Source organism: Podarcis liolepis, assembly GCF_965112155.1.
Source record: "Podarcis liolepis genome assembly, chromosome: 9".
Classification (NCBI taxonomy): domain Eukaryota; kingdom Metazoa; phylum Chordata; class Lepidosauria; order Squamata; family Lacertidae; genus Podarcis; species Podarcis liolepis.
Genome location: NC_139564.1, coordinates 15,226,461 through 15,237,636, shown reverse-complemented (window position 1 = coordinate 15,237,636; position 11,176 = coordinate 15,226,461).

The window sequence follows — 11,176 nt, the reverse complement described above, 5'->3', positions numbered from 1 at the left end:
TTTGTTCTGAAGAGGCAAGGCGCGGCCTCACAGATGAGGCCGATTGGTAACTCACAGTACCTGGTAGCAAGAGCCAGGAAGGGATATAAGGTCAGCATTTCCCTTCGGCTCTTTGCCACAGCAACACGCTTCCTGTGTTTGGTTTCTTGCTTCCTGATCCTTGAACCTTGGCTTCTTGACTTCGTGCTTCTTGATCCTCAGACCCTTGACTCCTTGCTTCTTGACTCCTGGCTCTCTGACCCTCAGACTCTTGGCTTCCTGGCTCCTGGCTTCTGGCTTCTGGACCCCCTTTCCTGCTCCCACCCCGCCATCTTGTCCCAGGTCCTGACGTCCCCTTCCAGGACTTTGATCGCCTGTGAACCAGACCATGACACCAAGAAGTCTTAAAATGGATCATGAGAAAAAACGCAGGTGGCACTGTGGTCTAAATGAGGCTCTTGGGCTCGCAGATCTTAAGGTCAGTGGTTTGAATCTGTGTGATGGGGTGAGCTCATGTTGCTCTGTCCCAGCTTCTGCCAGCCTAGCAGTTCGAAAGCATACCAGCATGAGTAGATAAATAGGTACCACTGTGGTAGGAAGGCAAACAGTGTTTCTGTGCGCTCTGGCTTCCATCACAGTGTCTTGTTGTGCCAGAAGCGGTTCAGTCATGCTGGCCACATGACCCGGAAAGCTGTCTGTGGAAAAATGCTGGCTCCCTCGGCCTGAGAGAGGAGATGGGTGCCGCACCCCATAGTCAAATTCAACTAGACTTAGCTGTCCAGGGGTCCTTTACCCTTAGTTTAAACATTTCTGAGAGTCTATGCAGCAGGATAGGGAGCATTAGACCAAACCAGAGCTGAAATTAATTCGCTCCCCCTTAACGGAAAGAAAAAAAAACTTCCTTAAAAGTTTCTTAAAAGTAAGGAGTCATTGCTGTGGTCAAGGTTTATAGACTTAACAACATGCTCTAGATTTGGTTCTTAGAAATGTAAACCCCTGACAAGTCAGGCTATTTCCTCACAACATTTATTTTACTGCTCTCTGAGTTGAAAGTGCAACTTCAGCTGCAGCTGACTTTCTGCTGTTCTCTTTTTGAAAAGGACAGTTTCATTCGCCCGGATAGTTTCAAAAAACAAGCAACTTCTGTTCTCTTGCCTCCCCTCTTAACTACTGACGCTTTGCCCATAATAATGCATGCTTTCCTGAGGAACAGTCTGCTGTCAGTGCTGTTTAGCGCTAGCCTGAGGACTGGAGAACGCTTCTGGTACCACAAAGGCATCTCTCCACTGACCAACCTCTCTGCCCCAGAGACTCAGGGGAACCGAGGCTGGCAAATTGGAATGACACGAGTGAAGCGTGAGGTATTGACAGCCTGACAGCTCATTTCTCTCATCCTGCCAAAGCTCCTCATTCCCAGCTTAAAGAGGGGGCCGTGAAACCATTAACCAACTGCTCTTCCTTTCAGCCCTAGTGATTCCAGAGCTGTACATCCTTTCTAATTGGTGGGTGCGAAGGCTGCACTGAAATGTAAGCCCAAGGAAGGAAATAAAAAGGAATTGCTGTTCAGGAACAGCAATTTCCTTTTTCTGACTCCCCCCTCCCCACAAAGTTGAATCCCTTGTGGATGTTTTTATCTTTCCAGATGTTTGTGTGTGTGTGTGGGGGGGGTGTCAATATTGTCCCTCTACCTCTTCCTTCAAGAAGCTCAGGGTCCCTGTAATATTGACCCTCTAAATGGTTTCCTTTGCAGAATGCGGACAAGTCAGCGGAAAATAGTAACTCTGTAAATCAGACTTGTTAAAACAAAAACTTACATTGTATTGTAGTATACCCAGAACCATCAATGATTGGTTCTGTTTCGTTGTTTCTATATTCTCTACTTAAAACGCCTAATTCGTTCTTTGTGTACTGTATAAAAAAAAACCCTGAAAGGGGAAAACAGTCCAGGGTGGCTCTCAATTTATTCTCACATTTTATTCTCACAACAACCCTGTGAGGGTAGGTTAGGTTAAGAGAGAAGAAGAGTTCACATGACACAGACATCCCCAAATGCATTGAAAGCTCACACTAGCTCGCCTCACCCTCTTTCTTTGTCAGTAAACCACCACCAACCTTTTGGTAGTGTTGTGAGGCAGCTCTATGTATGGTTCTCAGTCAGAGGTGTAGTCATCTGGGGTCTTGGTTGTCATAGACCTGTTACATTTTTGGGAGCAGGGTTCTACAAGGGTCCCTATGTCAGTGTCTGATGAACCCAGCTCCCCAAAAGTGACGATTTGCATTTACTTATGCCCTGCCATTGCAATGTTCTGGTGTTTTGCAATTTTGGTCTACCTGAAGACTCTGCGCTCTTCTTCCTTCGCCTTCTGTTCTCTGGATAAGTGCCAGAAACAGGCATTGTTTGAAGGCAAGTTGCTGTGGCTGTGGAAAGCATGGTGGAATTAATGCTACCAATTACAGTATTTCTACTCTCAGTAGCCAGTGAGAGGTTTGTATAAAGGGGCAGGGGGTTAGACATGAATCCACCACATTCTAGCTTGTCCGTTCTCAGTAGCATAGCAAAGAAAGAACAGGAAAACCACCAGCACCTTCTGCCTTGAACAGTGCAATTTCCGTGTGCGATTCAATCACACACTGGCAATTTCACATTGCAAAATGACAATTGGTTGGTGCTCTTGATTGACAAGCCTGCTTCTCCCCCAAGCAGGTCATTCCTGCAGTGAGGAAGATGATTGCAAAATGTGCTGGAATGTGTAGGATAACAACGGCTTGGCACAATGTTGTACAACCTCCTCGAAAACAAATGGTAATGAATGCTAAATAAATAGATGTCACCTAAACTCCCTTCAGATTTTGGGCAAACAAAACAGGACGGATGCTCAGTAAATGGGGCATCTGGAAGCAACTTTAATCTGACACTCTGGTGGTCCAGATTGATGGATTTGCTGTTTTTAATTCTTGAAAATGCAAGCTAGAATCTTGTATGCAAAAAGGAATCAGAAAAAGATGCTATTTGCCAGAGTCCGGTGGCATCTGCAGCAGTGGAATTGGCCACCCCCTATATTAAAAAAGCAGTTCTATTATAAATGCTAACTAAAAACAAAATACTTCGCTCCGATTTCACTTATCATTCATTGCCAGCTGGCTTGGTGTAATCGACAGGTGAGGTTTCATAAATTATCCATTCCGCACTGTTTTTAAATTGACATGTCTGCTAATATGCTGTATTGAAGGAGTCAGCAAATAATGCTAGCTAGAATAATCATATTCATGCCATTTTTCTCCCCAAGCAAACCAGTCTCTTTAAATTGTTTTGTTTCGGGTGTGTAGGGCAGGAAGTCGTAGCAAATGACAGAAATTTGGACGTTCTCCGAGGGAGACCTTGTTGGCAGAATTTAGATGTGAGGTGAAAATGTTTTAATTTGCAGAGGCATTTTAAAATTGACCTGCTGGGACAAACTGCCATTTTGCCATTTTCTTGTTCCAATGCTTAATTGCAGTGCTTTTCAAATGGTTTGGAGAGGGCCACACCTGTAAATTGATTCCATCTTTCGGATTCCATTTTCCCTCTTTGCAACGGGGCCCACAAGTGCATTCCATCAGCACTCAACACTGAAAGACTTTATTTTTATATAGGGCTATATCTAACATTAGCCATACTCCGAGTAGACCCTTTGACTTAAGTAAGAAGGGCATTGATTTTCTACCTGAAAAGAGGCTTTTCGTGGAGTTCCAAGAAAAGCAAACAAGCACCTACATTTGATATTTTCATCGCCCGCTGATAAAACATGGTGGATTCTCCTTCCTTTGAGGTTTTTAAGCAGAGGTTGGATGGCCATCTGTCATGGATACTTTAGTTGAGATTCCCTCAGGGTCCCTTCCAACACTACAATTGTATGATTCTATACTCACCCTCCAGTAGTGATGTATGGAAGGAAGTGAGAGCTGGACCATCAAGAAGGCTGATTGCCGAAGAATTGATGCTTTTGAGTTATGGTGCTGGGGGAGACTCTTGAGAGTCCCATGGACTGCAAGAAGATCAAACCTATCCATTCTGAAGGAAATCAGCCCTGAGTGCTCACTGGAAGGACAGTTCATGAAGCTGAGGCTCCAGTACTTTGGCCACCTCATGAGAAGAGAAGACTCCCTGGAAAAGACCCTGATGCTGGGCAAGATGGAGGGCACAAGGAGAAGGGGACGACAGAGGATGAGATGGTTGGACAGTGTTCTTGAAGCTGCCAGCATGAGTTTGACCAAACTGCGGGAGGCAGGAGTGCCTGGCGTGCTCTGGTCCATGGGGTCACGAAGCGTCGGACACGACTAAACAACAACAACATACTCACCCTGCTTCAGGAGCCCTTTTCCAGCATGATTTTCTGTATCTCAAAAGAAGGCTTTCCTACTTCCTCCTCACCATAATAATAATAATAATAATAATAATAATAATAATAATAATTTATTATTTGTACCCCGCCCATCTGGCTGGGTTTCCCCAGCCACTCTGGGCGGCTTCCATAGAAACCAAAAATACACTAAAATATCACAGATTAAAAACTTCCCTGAACAGGGCTGCCTTAAGATGTCTTCTGAATGTCAGGTAGTTATTTATTGCTTTGACATCTGATGGGAGGGCGTTCCACAGGGTGGGCGCCACTACCGAGAAGGCCCTCTGCCTGGTTCCCTGTAGCTTTGCTTCTTGCAGTGAGGGAACCACCAGAAGGCCCTCGGCGCTGGACCTCAGCGTCCGGGCAGAACGATGGGGGTGGAGACGCTCCTTCAGGTATACTGGGCCGAAGCCATTTAGGGCTTTAAAGGTCAACAGCAGCACTTTGAATTGTGCTCGGAAACGTACTGGCACCTTTGTACCTCTATCTCCATCCGTATCCCTGAGCTTCTTAAAAACTCACCCACCTCCATTCAAGGGGTTTTTCAGGAGGCTCCGGGAGCTGCAGGGGTGAGGAAATGATTGCAAAGCTCCTTTTAAGATACATATCACCATGCTGGAAACAAGCACTTTTCTAATCTTGGAAACAGATGCCTGAACCATTTTTATCGATGGTAATTGAGGGAGGGGGAAGAGAGAGGCAAATTGTATCCCTTATGTCATTATGCAAATATTAAAGAAAGAAGTGCTAAATTTACGATCAAATAAAACTGGGGTTTTATTGCATGCTTTTCCAGCTCATTACCTTTGGTTATGCAAAATTACATCTATGTTCTGTAATAAGATGGGAATTCCAAAATAAATGATTGTCCAACATACATGTATTATAGGCCCAGGAAGCAGAGAGAAGGGTGCAGTTGTTATGGAGTAACATCAAGGGAGGAATGTTTGCAGCTACCTCCTCCTTCCACCTTTGGAATGCTTATAACAAGCTGCTACCTGAATGGTGATGCAGTACTGCAGACTAAATTCAAGCCATACAAAAGCCATTGGTTTCTGAACTTACACTGTAACGTTTCCAAGCACAATTCAAAGTGACGGTGCTGACCTTTAAAGCCCTAAACGGCCTCAGTCCAGTATATCTGAAGGAGCGTCTCCTCCCCCATCGTTCTGCCCGGACACTGAGGTCCAGCTCCGAGGGCCTTGTGGTGGTTCCCTCACTGCGAGAGGCCAAGTTCATAGAATCATAGAATCATAGTTGGAAGAGACCACAAGGGCCATCGAGTCCAACCCCCTGCCAAGCAGGAAACACCATCAGAGCACTCCTGACATATGGTTGTCAAGCCTCTGCTTAAAGACCTCCAAAGAAGGAGACTCCACCACACTCCTTGGCAGCAAATTCCACTGTCGAACAGCTCTTACTGTCAGGAAGTTCTTCCTAATGTTTAGGTGGAATCTTCTTTCTTGTAGTTTGGATCCATTGCTTACAGGGAACCAGGCAGAGGGCCTTCTCGGTAGTGGCGCCCGCCCTGTGGAACACCCTCCCATCAGATGTCAAAGCGATAAATAACTACCTGACATTCAGAAGACATCTGAAGGCAGCCCTGTTCAGGGAAGTTTTTAATGTGATATTTTAGTGTATTTTTCATCTTTGTTGGAAGCCGCCCAGAGTGGCTGGGGAAACCCAGCCAGATGGGCGGGGTACAAATAAATAATAATAATAATAATAATAATAATAATAATAATAATAATAATTATTATTATTACACCTCCCCACGGTGGGGTGCGCTCCCATTGCTCGGTCCCAGCGCTTGCCAACCTAGCAGTTCAAAAGCACCCCCGGGTGCAAGTAGATAAATAGGGACCGCTTACTAGCGGGAAGGTAAACAGCATTTCTATGTGCTGCTCTGGCTCGCCAGAGCAGCTTCGTCACGCTGGCCACGTGACCCGGAAGTGTCTGCGGACAGCGCTGGCCCCCGGCCTCTTAAGTGAGATGAGCGCACAACCCTAGAGTCTGTCAAGACTGGCCCGTACGGGCAGGGGTACCTTTACCTGAATGGTGATGCAGTACTGCAGACTAAATTCAAGCCATACAAAAGCCATTGGTTTCTGAACTTACACCTCTCCATCCAGGTAAGCACTGCCACAGTTAAGCACTCGAGGACGGGGTTGAACAAGGCTGGTGGTTTGCCCAGAGAGGAGGTTGTGGCTTAGGGAGAGGACTAAGGGCCACACAGAGAGGCCCATTCACCCACAGGCTGTCCTCACCCCTGCTGTAGGTGGTCCTTTTAAGCAAATCGCATACCCCATTTTCCAGGGACAGTCCTGGAATTATGAAATACACCCTGGATTCTTTTTTGACCCTGGAATGTCCCTATTTTCCCCATCAGTGCTGCCACTGCCAAGCTCAGGGAGAGGTATGAGCTGGTGCTTGTGCCAAGTGATGACAATGGTGGCAGCAGAAGCTGCGAAGAACCATCCTCTCTTGGGCAGTTCATAGCAGCTGCTGGAGAGCAGAATAGGAGGAAGAGAGGCTCCCCACTGCCAAGGCCCAGCCCCACATGACGCTCCGGCTCTGAGGGGCAGGCAGAAGGCAGGACCGCCTTGGGTGGGAAGAAACTGGGAGCGGAGTTCAAGGAGTTTTGATTTTTTTCTTTTTAAAAATGCTGTGTGCATCCATGTCTAATCTAAAGGTAAAGGGACCCCTGACCATTAGGTCCAGTTGTGAACGACTCTGGGGTTGCAGCGCTCATCTCGCTTTATTGGCCGAGGGAGCCGTCGTTTGTCCGCATACAGCTTCTGGGTCATGTGGCCAGCATGACTAAGCCGCTTCTGGCGAACCAGAGCAGCGCACAGAAACGCCGTTTACCTTCCCGCCAGAGCGGTTCCTATTTATCTACTTGCACTTTGACGTGCTTTCGAACTGCTAGGTTGGCAGGAGCAGGGACTGAGCAATGGGAGCTCACCCCGTTGCGGGGATTGGAACCGCCGACCTTCTGATCGCCAAGTCCTAGGCTCTGTGGTTTAACCCACAGTGCCACCTGTGTCCCTATGTCTAATCTAGCCCCTTTCTATTTTTTTTTTTTTTGTAGCTACCAAGGAATTAAAAAAAGAAGAAGAGGTATCAGTAGGTTTTCTCAAGATGCTGGAGGGCTTGTGTCGGTGTTGGTGCTGACCTTTAAAGCCCTAAATGGCCTCAGCCCAGTATACCTGAAGGCGTGTCCCCACCCCAATCATTCAGCCTGGACACTCAGGTCCAGCTCCAAGGACCTTCTGGTGGTTCCCTCACTGTAAGAAGCGAAATTACAGGGAACCAGGCAGAGGGCCTTCTCGGTAGTGGCACCCGCCCTGTGGAACACCCTCCCACCAGATGTCAAAGAGCACAACAATTACCAGACTTTTTAGAAGGCATCTGAAGGCAGCCCTGTTTAGGGAAGTTTTTAATGGTGATGTTTTAAAGTATTTTTAATCTTTTGTTGGAAGCCACCCAGAGTTGTTGTTATTATTAGCTGTGTCCCATTGTTATGGTGGTGGTGGCAGTTGCCCTTCTCCTGATAGAAAATGCTCTACAGGGTGGGGGTGGGGGGGAAGCAGAAAAATGAGTGGTCAAGGAGGGTCCATTGTGGGATGGGGGGCGTGGAGTGATAAATGCACCTACAGTGAACGCTCGGGTTGAGAATGTGATCCGTGTGGGAGGCATGTTCGCAACCCACAGTGCTGGACTGCGCAAGTGCAGGTCACGATTCAACACTTCTGCGCATGCGCAAAGCTCAATTTAGTGTTTCTGCGCATGTGTGAGCACTGAAACCTGGAAGTAAACTGTTCTGGTACTTCCGGGTTCGGCGTGGTGCGCAACCCGAAAACACGCAACCTGAAGCGTCTGTAACCCGAAGTATGACTGTATTTTAACCTGAGGAATGTTGGAGGGCATGAAATGGGTTCTCCCTTTCAGGGCTCTTTAAGGTCAAATCCAGCCCTTTGAACCAGGCCTAGACCCAAATGGGCAGCTGATGTAGAATGTGTGTAATACAGTCTGAATGCTTCCTACCTACCAACCGCCTGCCTACATCGAGGCAACTGCAGTCTGCATTTATCCCGGGCCTCTGAACCATGCCGCTATGTTCCACACCGCATTCAAACTATGAATGGGAATTTTAACTGGAGAGCAATCACATGACGTAAGCATCATGCCCTGGGAATATGTGATATTCCTTGCAACTGAAGTGCTGCCTTGAGCAAATTCGCTGAGGGATCTTGTGCAACAAATGCATGACAGTTGCACAATGATTGTATTATAACTTAATTGCCTGGGAAGCCTCACATTCAAGGTTCTTGTCACCTCTGAATAATATGCCTTGCTACGTAACCACGAAGCCGGAAAAAGCTGCTTGGAGCCGGCAGCAATTTTTGTGCACGGCTGATGGCGGGAGTTGTGGCAAATCCTTTCGGGTTTGCTTTCATTTCGCAGGCTTTGCCACTGCAACCCCCCTGAGCTTTGCATCTCATTTCCCAGACTCCCCCTTGAGTGGGCTGTGTGTTAACGAGCAAAGTTCCATGGAAGACAATGGAACGGTGAGGATTAAGGGATCATCGCGAAGGTCTCCTCACATAAATAATAAAAAAACCCACAAAATTTCCTGGTATACAGTTGCAAATGATTTCAGGCGCTGCAGAACCATGGCTAAAATTAGAACCGTTAGAATTTCTAGGAGTAGTAGGGTTTCATCTAATAACAAAATGTGCTCTTGGCCCAATTGCTGGCCGGTGCTGTAGTAAAGTGGGTGCCTTGGAACAGTGCTTGTTAAGTTGAGGGTGAACATATCAGACGACACAGCGATTCTTCAAACAGCTCTTGTTTATTCACAGGCCAGAACAGAACTGAACTGAAGGGTTCAGCCAACCTGCTTATATAGAGCCCCACTACAAAGCAACAGTAACAACTTTCTGTAACTATCCAATCACTGAACGTCACTTTCAATTCCTTATTTGCATATGTGGACCTGAGTGAAAACTATCTACAGTATCCCCCCCTGCTGGCCCAGGGTGAGAACTTCAGTACATAACAGTGCTGATTTAGCTGGACCTTTTCTTCTATAACATCACCTACCACTTTCCCCACACCCTGGCCTTCGGCGCCATTTTAGTACTGGATAGACAGCAGTGCTGCTTTTGAACAAGAGATAATCTTGCCTCCCATCCACAATGGCCAGTCTCCATTTTAATTTACCCAGAATGCAATGCCCTGGCCTATAACTGTGAAATATTCTACATATCAATGGAATCCATCCATTTCACTGTTCCATTACCATCCTTGGCCAGCAGAGGGGGAACTCATCGCATGCGCATGATGTCACATGTGATGTCATGAGCGTCGGGAGGAGGCTTGCAAGGCCTTACTAGCCTGCTGCCATCATGGGGAGGCATGATAAGGCCTGTCACACCATGGGGAGGCCTGGGGAGGCCCAGTCTCTCAAGATTGGAGGGGCTGAGCCCCATCCTCACATACTAAGGTGGCCAGCTATCTGCCTCTGGGATGCTCCTAAGCAGGGTTGGAAGTCCACAGCCCAAGTCTTGAGATCTGGATACCTTTATCGGGGGAGAGCAGACTTTGGGCTTGTTGGCCTGTTTAATCACCAGAAACCGATGAGCGACCAACCACACCCAGCTGCAAAATACATATCATTAGAATTAAAGAGGAGCCCAATTTGAGAAGAGCGTTTACTATGGCCCGTTTCCATTCTATACCCACGGCCTTCCTCCAGGGGATTTACTCTAAGACCCCTATTACTCAGCGTCTATGTCCATGCACAATGAATGAAGCAGAGGACTTCATACATTTCTTTTTCTACTGCCCTATTTATGAGCCAATAAGATCTAAGCTCCTACTCTTGATCCCGTCCACCATTACGTCTAAGGAAGACTGTTTGAAATCGCTTCTCGTGGACGCAAATCCCCAAATTTCACGTGGGGTGGCAATCTTCATAGTGCAGGCTCTGAAACTCAGGGCTACTCTGACAGGGTAGTGCGTCCTAGACCTGGACCTGTTTTAATTCTTTTTATTACTTTTTTTTTAAACTCAATGTGCCGAGCTTATTTTGGGGCCATTTTATGCTTTATATATATCCGCATATTAGATTTTTGGCGCTGGCAACTAAATCTTTGCATTATTGTCTTAGGGTAATATGAATGTCATTACGCCAGCAATATCGGCTTGAATTTTGCTTGGTTGCTTGTCTCTAGCATTTCTGTATTGTCTTATTTTGCTATGGCTGTATGCTAATGCAATAAAGGTTTGAACTTGAAGAATTAAAGAGTGGGGTGTCTTTAAGCTTAACAGAACCATTAATGCGCCCTTAGTCCTTTGGCACAAAAAATCCACTCCTGGTTAGCTTTGTTCATTTCAGCACCCTAATTTAGGTGGAAGAAGTTGTTTTGTTGTTGGTACTGATGCTAAAGCCAGAAACGCTTGCTGATCTTGTACAAATCACCTACATATCTATCAGCAGACTCATATCTAACCTTTTGCTCACTTCTTGCTAGAGAAACCACATGTACTACTATGGAGGGGACTCTGGAGGGGACTACTATGGAGGGGTCTTCTCTTTGAAGCTGTCCTCTTCTTTGAAGGGCTATCTGGCCCAAGTTCAGTTTAAAGATAAAGAAGGGAGAGCAGACTGAGAAGGCACGCAGGTCACCTGGTCACAGTGTTCGGGAAAGATGTATGTCTATTTAAACAGTAGCAATTATTTCTAAATTTGCATCCATCCATATGCATGAGCATATGCACATTTCATGCAAATCGTCATTTGCATTTAT